General features: G+C 37.0%; 1 protein-coding gene across 5 annotated transcripts in view; it reads left to right on the top strand.

Annotated features, from left to right (window-relative positions):
• The window catches only part of SCAPER (S-phase cyclin A associated protein in the ER), a 333,543-nt gene that overhangs the window by 200,783 nt on the left and 121,995 nt on the right, over positions 1-10,765 (top strand). The gene's annotated exons all lie outside the window — the stretch shown is intronic.

The following is a 10,765-nucleotide window of genomic DNA, read 5'->3' as shown; positions in this document are numbered from 1 at the left end:
TATGGACATCTTAACAGTGGTGAGTTTTTCAGTCCATGAACACATGATGTCTTTCCATTTATTTGTGTCTTCAGTTCCTTTCAACAATGTTTCATAGTTTTCTTTTTTTTTTTTTTTTTTTTTTTTTTTTTTGAGACAGAGTCTGGCTCTATCGCCCAGGCTGGAGTGCAGTGGCCGCATCTCAGCTCACTGCAAGCTCCGCCTCCTTGGGTTCACGCCATTCTCCTGCCTCAGCCTCCCATGTAGCTGGGACTACAGGCGCCTGCCACCTCGCCCAGCTAGTTTTTTGTATTTTTTAGTAGAGACGGGGTTTCACCGTGTTAGCCAGGATGGTCTCGATCTCCTGACCTCGTGATCCGCCCGTCTCGGCCTCCCAAAGTGCTGGGATTACAGGCTTGAGCCACCGCGCCCGGCCAACGATGTTTTGTAGTTTTCATTGCATCTGTTTTTCTCATCCTTGTTATGTTTATTCCTATTTTATTTTTTGTACACATTTTATGATATTTTTTAGTTATTATTTTATCCAGTTACACAATTATAAATAAAATCTCTTTAAGTGTTTTTTAAATTTGTATGTTGCTGGTGTTTAGAAATACCATTAATTTTGTTTCCAGCAATCTTGGTAAGTTCTGTTAACCATTCTAATAATTAATCTTAGATTTTTTTTTTAGCATTTTCTACATAAGTAAACATATCATCTACCAATATATATAGTTTGGGTTTTCTTCCTCATCTCTATGCCTTTTGTTTTGTTAGTGTGCATCTTATTTATAAGGAATGCTTTCCACAACTGTTAAGGATATCTGCCTTAGGTTTTTTAAAAAATAGTTCTTATTTGTTGTTTATTTAAGGTACACATGTTGTTGTAGAATACGTATTGATTGTAAAAGGGTTACTATAGTGAAGCAGACTAATATATCTATCTTCTCACATAGTTACCCGTTTTATTTGTTTTAGTGGCAAGGGCAACTAAAATCTCATTTATCACAAATCCCAATACTGTACAGTTTTATTACCTGTAGCCCTCTTGTTGTACATTAGATCTCTAGACTTGTTCATCTTACATATCTGCAGTTTTGTATCCTCTGATCTGCATCTCCCTGTTTCTGCCCTCTCCCTCTTATGCACACCCCTGATAACCAGTATCTTGTTTTCTATCTCTGTATAATTGAATTTTTAAAAAGATTTCACATATAAGTGAGATCATGCAATATTTTTCTTTCTGTGTCTGGCTCATTTTACTTAGGATAATGTTCTCTAGGCTTATCCATGTTGTGGCAAATGGCAATGCCTTGTTACTTTTAGGGCTAAATGATCTATATACTACAGTTTCTTTATCATTGTTTCTTTGATGGACACTTAGTTTGCTTTCATATCTTGGCTACTGTGAATAATGCCGTAGGAAACATGGAAGTGCAAATATCTTTATGAGGTGGTGATTTCATTTCCTTTGGGTGTATTGCCAAAAGAGGAATCAGCTGGGTCATATGGTAGTTCTATTTTTAATTTTTTTAGAAACCTGCACACTATTTTCCAGATGGCTGTACCAAGCCACACTCTCACCAATAGTGTAAAAGAGTTCCCTTTTCTCCATACATACCCTCACCAATATTTGTTTTTTGACCTTTTGATAATAGTCATCTAATGGATTTGAGTTAGTATTTCATAATGGTTTTAATGTTCATTTCCCTGATGATTAATGATGTTCAACACCTTTCCATATATCTACTATTTTTATGACTTCTTTGGAGAAATGTCTAGGCAGATTCTTTGCCCATTTTAAAATCAGTTTGTTTTCTACTATTGAGTTGTATGAGTTTTTTTAAATATCTATTTTGCTTGGTTTTGTTTTGTTTGTTTGTTTTTTGTTTTGATTTGTTTTTACCTTCCTTTTTTTCTTTTTGAGGCAGAATCTTGTTCTCTTGTCCAGGCTGGAGTGAAGTGGCATGATTTTGGCTCACGGCAACCTCAACTTCCCGGGTTCCAGTGATTCTTGTGCTTCAGCCACCTGAGTAGCTGGGATTATAGGTGTGTGCCATCATGCCTGTCTGATTTTTGAACTCCTGACCTTAAGTGATCCGTCTGCTTTTGCCTTCCAAAGTGCTGGGATTACAGGCATGAGCCACTGTGCCTGGCCTAGTTCTTTATATATTTTGGATATTAACTCTTTATTAGATATATGGGCTGTACATATTTTCCCCAGTCCTTAGGCTAATGTTTTATTGATTTTTTTCTTTGCTGTGCAGAAGCTATAAACTTCCCTCTTAGAACTGCTTTGGCTGCAACCCATAGATTTTGCTATGTTGTGTTTCTATTGTTGTTTGTCCCAAGATATTTTTTAATTTCTCTTTTGATTTCTTCTTTAACTCATGACTTATTCAGGAGCATATTATTTAATAGCCATGTATTTATGAAATTTTCAAGATTCCTTCTTTTATTGATTTCTAGTTTTATATCATAGTGATTTGAAACAACAATAGATACAATTTGAATCTTCTTTAATTTGTTAAGATGACTTGTTTTGTGGTTTAACATATGGTCTATCCTGGATAATGATTTATGTGGACTAGAAAAAAATGTATTGCTTTTGATGGGATATTCTGCCTGTGTATATTAGGTCCATTTGGTCAAAGTACAATTAAGTCTAGTATTTATTTTCTCTCTAGTTTATCTATTGTTGACAGTGGGGTATTGAAGTCCCCCCCTGTTATTATATTGCTATCTATTTTTCCCTTCATGTTTGTTAATATTTGCTTTATAGTTTTAGTGCTCCAATGTTAGGTGCATATATATTTACAATTGTTGTGTCCCATTGATGAACTGACCCCTTTATCATTAAATAATGATCTCTGTATTATTTGTATATTTGCTATAGTTTTTTGTTTTGTGGTTACTATGAGCTTATATAAAACATCTTATGCTGTTATACTTAACTTAAAACAGTTGATAACAACTTAATTTCTGGCACATACAAAAACTAGACTTTTACTGTCCACCCCAAAAGTCATGTTTTTGATGTCACAATAGTTGCTTTTTTATGTTATGTATTCCTTAAAAACTTATTGTAGTTTTTGTTACTTTTGACTATTTTGACTTTTAACCTTCATAATAGAGATATGTGTGGCTTACAAACCACACTTACAGTTTCGAAGTATTCTGATTTGACTAAGTATTATCTCTATCAGTGAGTTTTATACTTTACATGTGTTCATGGTGGTAATTATTATAATTTTCTTTCTGCTTGAATAAGCATTTCTTGTAATACAGGTCTAGTGTCAGTGAATTCCTTCAACTTTATTTGTCTGGGGAAGACTTTATTTCTCCTTCATTTCTGAAGGATAGTTTTCCTTGGTATAGTATTCTTAGCCGGCAGATTTTTTTTTCCCCCCTTTCATCATCTTGAATATGTCATCCCATTCCCCAGGCTTGCAAGGTTTCTACAGAAGCGTTCAATGATACTCTGATGGACATCCCCTTATCTGTGACTTGATAGTTTTTTCTTGCTGTTTTTAAAATTATTTCATTTTCAGTTTTGCCAGTTTGATTATAATGTACCTTGGAGAGAACCTTCTAAAGTTTATCTGAGGATCTTTGAGCTTCATTGACTTGTATGTAAATACCTGTCTCTTCCTAAGTCCCAAGATTTAGGAAGTTTTTTTTACCAATTATTTTATTTATATAAGCCTTTTCTGTTTTTTCCCTCTTTGGAATTCCTACAATGTGAATATTTGTTTGCTTAGTGGTGTCCCATAGGCTCTCTTCATTCTTTTTTCTTTTTCTTCTCTTCTGAGTCAGTTCAGAAGCCTTGAGGCTTGATCTAGTCTGCTGTTGAACCCTCTGTGGTATTTTTTACTTCATTGAATTCTTCAGCTCTAAGATTTGTATTTAGATTTTTAAAAATATCTCTTTTATTGAATTTCTCATTCAGATCATGGTTTAGTTTTTTAGTTTCATTGAATGGTCTGTTTTTATTCTCTTATGTTTCCCTGAGTTTCCTTAGGTCATTATTTTGAATTACTTTTTAGAGAATTTGTAGATTTCTGTTTCTTTGGGGTCAGTTACTGGAGAGTTACTGCGTTCCTTTTAGTGGTTTCACATTTCCGTGCCTTTTGATGTTTCTTATGACCCTGCCTTGTTTGTACATCTGATAGTGCAGTCATATCTTTCCAACTTTACAGAGTGGGAAGGGGAAGACTTTCACCTGAAGATGGGCCTGGGGATACTGCTTGGGTGTAGGACACAGTGGCTCTGCTTCTGTGTGGGTGCAGTGGTGTAGTTTTCACGTAGCTTCTTAGTTGTGATCAATGTCAGTGCACACTGTGAGTGCCTCAGTGGTCTAGACTGTAGGAGTCTGTATCAGTGATGGTGGCTCCTGAGGTTATTAGGGCAAAGGTTGTAGGGGTCTTCCTGTTCTTGTTTTCCCCAAAGTAGGGAATCTTCATTGAGGGGATCTCTTTTGGTAACAGGTCTGACATTGCTCACAGGCAGCCACAGCAGCACTGGGTTATAGGGTACAGGGGCTCAGAGCAGCTGTGCAGCCAAATTCCTGGGCTTAGGGTCCTGTGAAACTATTGGAGCACTTGGGACTTCAGGCATAGGTTCTCTCTCCAAGGCATGAGTAGATTCAGTTCTCCCACTACACAGGGTTTGTTGCTGTGGGGCATACCCCAGCAGCTTGGGCCCAGGAGGCTGGGATGTAGCCATGCTTCTGACCTTGGAGGGGGCACTGGCATGATTCTGGGGAAGAAGGTGTATCTGGAGACTCAATCCCTGAGGAGCAGCAAACAGTCACCATTTGGGATCCAGAACCAACTGTGTAACATGGTAGCTCAGGCTCTGGGTGATAAGGAGCATGGTATACAGTGGTCACTTGGGACCCTGGCTTGATATAATAGCCTAGGCTCTATGAGGCTGGGTCCAGTGGCAACAAGGACCCAGGAATGGCAAGATACAGCTGTATCTTGGGCCCTTTGGGGTAGGAAACAATGCAGCAATGACCACTCCTTGGAGAGGTAGGGTGCCTCAGCAGATTGGAATATAGGGGGACTTGTCCAGTTTTAGGTAGGTGGAGCACTGTGTCTCTTTGGCCTAGAACACAGCTCAGTCGTGGTTCTGAATCCCTGGAAGTCAAGTTGCCATATCTGGTCAGCCCCAGAAGGCATAACTACTTGGGTCAGTAGAGCCTTTGAATACCTGGGGTGGGGGGTGGGGGTACTGCATCAGCTGTGGTGCTGGGGGTGCAACTACTTTGGTATGCCAGAGGCTCAAAGCTCCTAGAAGTGTGAGGTGATGTCTCACCAGTGGTATTGGGGAGGGTGTATGTGGGCTGGGGGAGATGTCAACTGTTTCTGTGTGCTAGAGGCCTGAGGTCTCCAATTAGTGGAACTCACTTCAGTTCAGTTTTAAGGGGAAGGTGCACTAGCATCTAGAATTCAACACTTCTGCAGTAACTTGGCCCTATGTGGTAGGGTATAGCAGCAGTTCAGCTGGGGGATGTTATGCTACTGGGTGGATGTTGAGTTTTTCAAGTGCTTTGGTGTTTTTTTTTTTATATGGAAATAATTCTATAAAATTTCTCCTTTAATCTGTTAATATGGTAATTTGTTGATTGATTTTTCTTTTTTTAAATTTTTTATTATTATACTTTAAGTTCTAGGGTACATGTGCACAATGTGCAGGTTTGTTACACACATACACATGTGCCATGTTGGTGTGCTGCACCCATTAACTGGTCATTTACATTAGGTGTATCTCCTAATGCTATCCCTCCCCCCTCCCTCTACCCCACGACAGGCCCCGGTGTGTGATGTTCCCCACCCTGTGTCCAGGTGTTCTCGTTGTTCAGTTCCCAGCTATGAGTGAGAACATGCGGTGTTTGGTTTTCTCTCCTTGCGGTAGTTTGCTCAGAATGATTGTTTCCAGCTGAATCCATGTCCCTACAAAGGACATGAACTCGTCCTTTTTTATGACTGCATAGTATTCCATGGTGTATATGTGCCACATTTTCTTAATCCAGTCTATCATTGATGGATATTTAGGTTGGTTCCAAGTCTTTGCTATTGTGAATAGTGCTGGAATAAACATACGTGTGCATATGTCTTTATAGTAGCATGATTTATAACCCTTTGGGTATATATCCAGTAATTGGATCGGTGGTTCAAATGGTATTTCTAGTTCTAGATCCTTGAGGAATCGCCACACTGTCTTCCACAATGGTTGAACTGGTTTACAGTCCCACCAACAGTGTAAAAGTGTTCCTATTTCTCCACATACTCTCCAGCACCTATTGTTTCCTGACTTTTTAATGATTGCCATTCTAACTGGTGTGAGATGGTATCTCATTGTGGTTTTGATGTGCATTTCTCTGATGACCAGTGATGATGCGTATTTTTTCATGTGTCTGTTCATTGCATAAATGTCTTCTTTTGAGAAGTATCTGTTCATATCCTTCGCCTACTTTTTGATGGGGTTGATTTTTTCTTGTAAATTCATTTGAGTTCTTTGTAAATTCTGGATATTAGCCCTTTGTCTGATGGGTATCCCATTCTGTAGGTTGTCTGTTGAGTCTGATGGTAGTTTCTTTTGCTATGCAGAAGCTCTTTAGTTTAATTAGATCCCATTTCTCAGTTTGGCTTTTGTTGCTGTTGGTGTTTTAGACATGAAATCCTTGCCCATGCCTGTGTCCTGAATGGTATTGCCTAGGTTTTCTTCTAGGGTTTTTATGGTTTTAGGTCTGATGTTTAAGTCTTTAATCCATCTTGAATTAATTTTCGTATAAGGTGTAAGGAAGGGATCCAGTTTCAGCTTTCTACATATGGCTAGCCAGTTTTCCCAGCACCATTTATTAAATAGGGAATCCTTTCCCCATTTCTTGTTTTTGTCAGGTTTGTCAAAGATCACATGTTTGTAGATGTGTGGTATTATTTCTAAGGGTTCTGTTCTGTTCTGTTGGTCAATATCTCTGTTTTGGTACCAGTACTATGCTGTTTTGGTTACTGTAGCCTTGTAGTATAGTTTGAAGTCAGGTAGCGTGATGCCTCCAGCTTTGTTCTTTTTGATTAGGATTGTCTTGGCAATGTGGGCTCTGTTTTGGTTCCATATGACCTTTAAAGTAGTTTTTTCCAATTCTGTGAAGAAAGTCATTGGTAGCTTGATGGGGATAGCATTGAATCTATAAATTACCTTGGGCAGTATGTCCGTTTTCAAGATACTGATTCTTCCTATCCATGAGCATGGAATGTTTGTCCACTTGTTTGTGTCTTCTTTTATTTTGTTGAGCAGTGGTTTGTAATTCTCCTTGAAGAGGTCCTTCACATCCCCTATAAGTTGGATTCCTTGGTATTTTATTCTCTTTGAAGCAGTTGTGAATGGGAGTTCACTCATGATTTGACTCTGTTTGTCTGTTATTGGAGTATAGGAATGCTTGTGATTTTTGCACATTGATTTTGTATCCTGAGACTTTGCTGAAGTTGCTTATCAGCTTAAGGAGATTTTGGGCTGAGACGATGGAGTTTTCTAAATATACAATCATGTCATCTGCAAACAGGGACAGTTTGACTTCTTCTTTTCCTAATTGAATGCCTTTTATTCCTTTCTCCTGCCTGATTGCCTTGGCCACAACTTCCAACACTATGTTGAAGAGGAGCGGTGAGAGAGGGCATCCCTGTGTTGTGCCAGTTTTCAAAGGGAATGCTTCTAGTTTTTGCTCATTCAGTGAGATATTGGCTGTGGGTTTGTCATAAATAGCTCTTATTATTTTGAGATATGTTCCATCAATACCGAATTTATTGAACGTTTTTAGCATGAAATGCTGTTGAATTTTGTCAAAGGCCTTTTCTGCATCTATTGAGATAATCGTGTGGTTTTTATCTTTGGTTCTGTTTATATGCTGGATTACGTTTATTGATTTGCGAATGTTGAACCAGCCTTGCATCCCAGGGATGAAGCCCACTTTATCGTGGTGAATAAGCTTTTTGATGTAGTGCTGGATTTGGTTTGCCAATATTTTATTCGGGATTTTTGCATGAATGTTCATCAGGGAGATGGGTCTAAAATTCTCTTTTTTTGTTGTGTCTCTGCCTGACTTTGGTATCAGGATGATGCTGGCCTCCTAAAATGAGTTAGGGAGGATTCCCTCTCTTTCTGTTGATTGGAATAGTTTCAGAAGGAATGGTACAAACAGCTCCTCTTTGTACCTGTAGTAGAATTCGGCTATGAATCTGTCTGGTCCTGGACTTTTTTGGTTGGTAGGCTATTAATTATTGCCTCAATTTCAGAGCCTGTTATTGGTCTATTCAGGGATTCAACTTCTTCCTGGTTTAGTCTTGGGAGGGTTTATATGCTATAAACCCTTTTATAGCATATTTTGAAATTAGTATAAATTCTCCAACTTCATTGTTCTTTTTCAAAGTTGCCTTTCCATATAAATTTTAGGTTCAGCTTATCAGTTTCTGCAAGATAGCTTGCAGGATTCTGATAGGAAGTGTATTGAATCTATAGTCAGTTTAGGGAGATTGACATCTTTACATTATTGTGTATTACAGTCCATGAATGTGATGTTTCTGTCTGTTTAGATCTCCTTTAATTTCTGACAGCAAGGTTTTGTAGTTTTTTGCATATAGGTCTTGCAATTCTTTTTAAAATTTATTCCTAAGTTCTCTTTAAAGCTGCTGTAAATGGAATTGTTTTCTTTGGTTCATTTTTGGATTTTCTTGCTAGTATATAGAAATACAGTAGATTTTAATTTATTTCATTCTACAACTGTGTTTTTTATGACCTTGTTAAACTTGCTTACAGATGTTCCTCAACGTATGATGGAGTTAAGTCCTTATAAACTCATTATAAAGTCAAAAAGCTGTAAATTGAATGATTATAAGTTGGGGACTGTCTGTATTAGTTTGGGTAGTTTTTTTATTATTATTATTTTATTCTTTGGTACTTTTTATACATAAAGGCTCATGGCATCTGTGAATAAAGTTTGTTTTAGTTCTTTATTTCTAATGTGGATGCCTTTAATTTATTTTTTTTCTTTTTGCCCTCTTGCACTGGTTCATTCCTTGTATTTAATGTTCAGTGGAAGTTGTGATATTGGGTGTCCTTGTTTTGTTCTCAGTCTTAGTGGGAAAGCATTTGGTCTTTCACCACTGTATATGATCTTTGCTGTAGATTTTTGATAAAGTTTATAGATTGAGGAAGTTTCTTTCCATTTCTAGTTTGTTGAGAGCTTTTAACATGAATCGACTTTGAATTTGGTGAAATCTTTCTTTTTGTGGGTCCATTAAGATGACTGTGGGTTTTACTCTTTATTTTATTACTATGGTATGTTACATTAATTTTTGCATATTAAAATAACCTTGTATTCCTGGGTTAATTCCCACTTTGTCAGGATATATAATAGCTTTTATATGTTGTTGGCTTCTTGCCAAGGGCATGTTCATGAGGGGTATTGATCTGTAGTTTTCTTGTGATGTTTTCGTCTGGCTTTTGTGTTATGGCGATTCTGGCCTTACAGAATGTAAGGGGAAGTTTCCTGCTCTATTTGAGAAGCCATTTGCATAGGATTGGTATTATTTCTTTCTAAATGTTTGGGTGAGTTTACCAGTAAAGCCATCAGTGCTTGGGTTTTTCTTTGTGGGAAAATTTTAAATTACCAGTTAAGTTTTTTTCCCCTTGTTTTGGTCTATTGAGATTTTTCTATATCTGCTGGAATCAGCTTTGATAATTCATGTCTTCCTAGGAATTTGTCTTTTTCATCTTAAATGATCTCACTTATTACAAAGTTCTTGGCTGAGCGCGGTGGCTTACGTCTGTAATCCCAGCACTTTGGGAGGCCAAGGAGGGTGGATCATGAGGTCAAGAGATTGAGACCATCCTGGCCAACATGGTGAAACCCCATCTCTACTAAAAATACAAAAATTAGCTACTATTTACATGGTATGTCTTCTGTTCTTATACCCTCATCCTTTCTGTGTTTTTGTGTCTCATATCTGTCTCTTGTAGGCTGTATATAGTTGGGTTTTACTTTTCTATCTGGTTTGCTAATTTCTGCCTTTTGATTGGAATGTTTAGTCAATTCTCATTTGATGTAATTTTTGGTATGACTGAATTTATGTCCGCCATTTTGATATTTGTTTTCTGTATGTCTCAAGTCTTTTTTGTTCTCCTTTGCCTTTTGTTTTTATTAAACCACTTTTGTTGTATTATTTTCTTCATTATTTAAAATTATATTATTTTAGTTACTTTAATAGTTGCTTTTTGGATTATAGTATTCATCTTGACTTATATTCTACTTTAGGATTAAACTAAATTAATTTTGTTAAAATAGAACAACTTTGTACCAAAGTTCTGGCCTCCTCTTTCATTCTTCCCCTTGTGTTACTGTTTTCACATATCTTACATATAAATGTCATAAATGAAGCATTAATCTTATAATTATTTCTTTATACAGTTCTATATTTTTAAAAGAACTAAGATAATAAAAGAGAAAATCTATTTATACATTGTGTGTTTATGTGTTAACTGTTTCTTTTTACTTATTTATTTTAATTTATTATACTTTAAATTCTGGGATACATGAGGGGAGTGGTGAGGAAAGCTGGCTATGCATACTGTATGAATTAAAAATAGAAGGATGCTACTTGTCTCACCATTTCAGTATGTAGATTTTCACTTAAACTTCCTGTTTTCAGTATATTATCTCACCTTCAATTTGCCTTCTGTCCTGAATACAGGTCCTTTTGTTCAGCCCCTCTAGGGAGTAATCTCT

This window comes from Rhinopithecus bieti, unplaced genomic scaffold, assembly GCF_001698545.2.
Source record: "Rhinopithecus bieti isolate Rb0 unplaced genomic scaffold, ASM169854v2 scaffold_662, whole genome shotgun sequence".
Taxonomy (NCBI): domain Eukaryota; kingdom Metazoa; phylum Chordata; class Mammalia; order Primates; family Cercopithecidae; genus Rhinopithecus; species Rhinopithecus bieti.
This window is presented reverse-complemented; position numbering and strand designations above follow the sequence as displayed.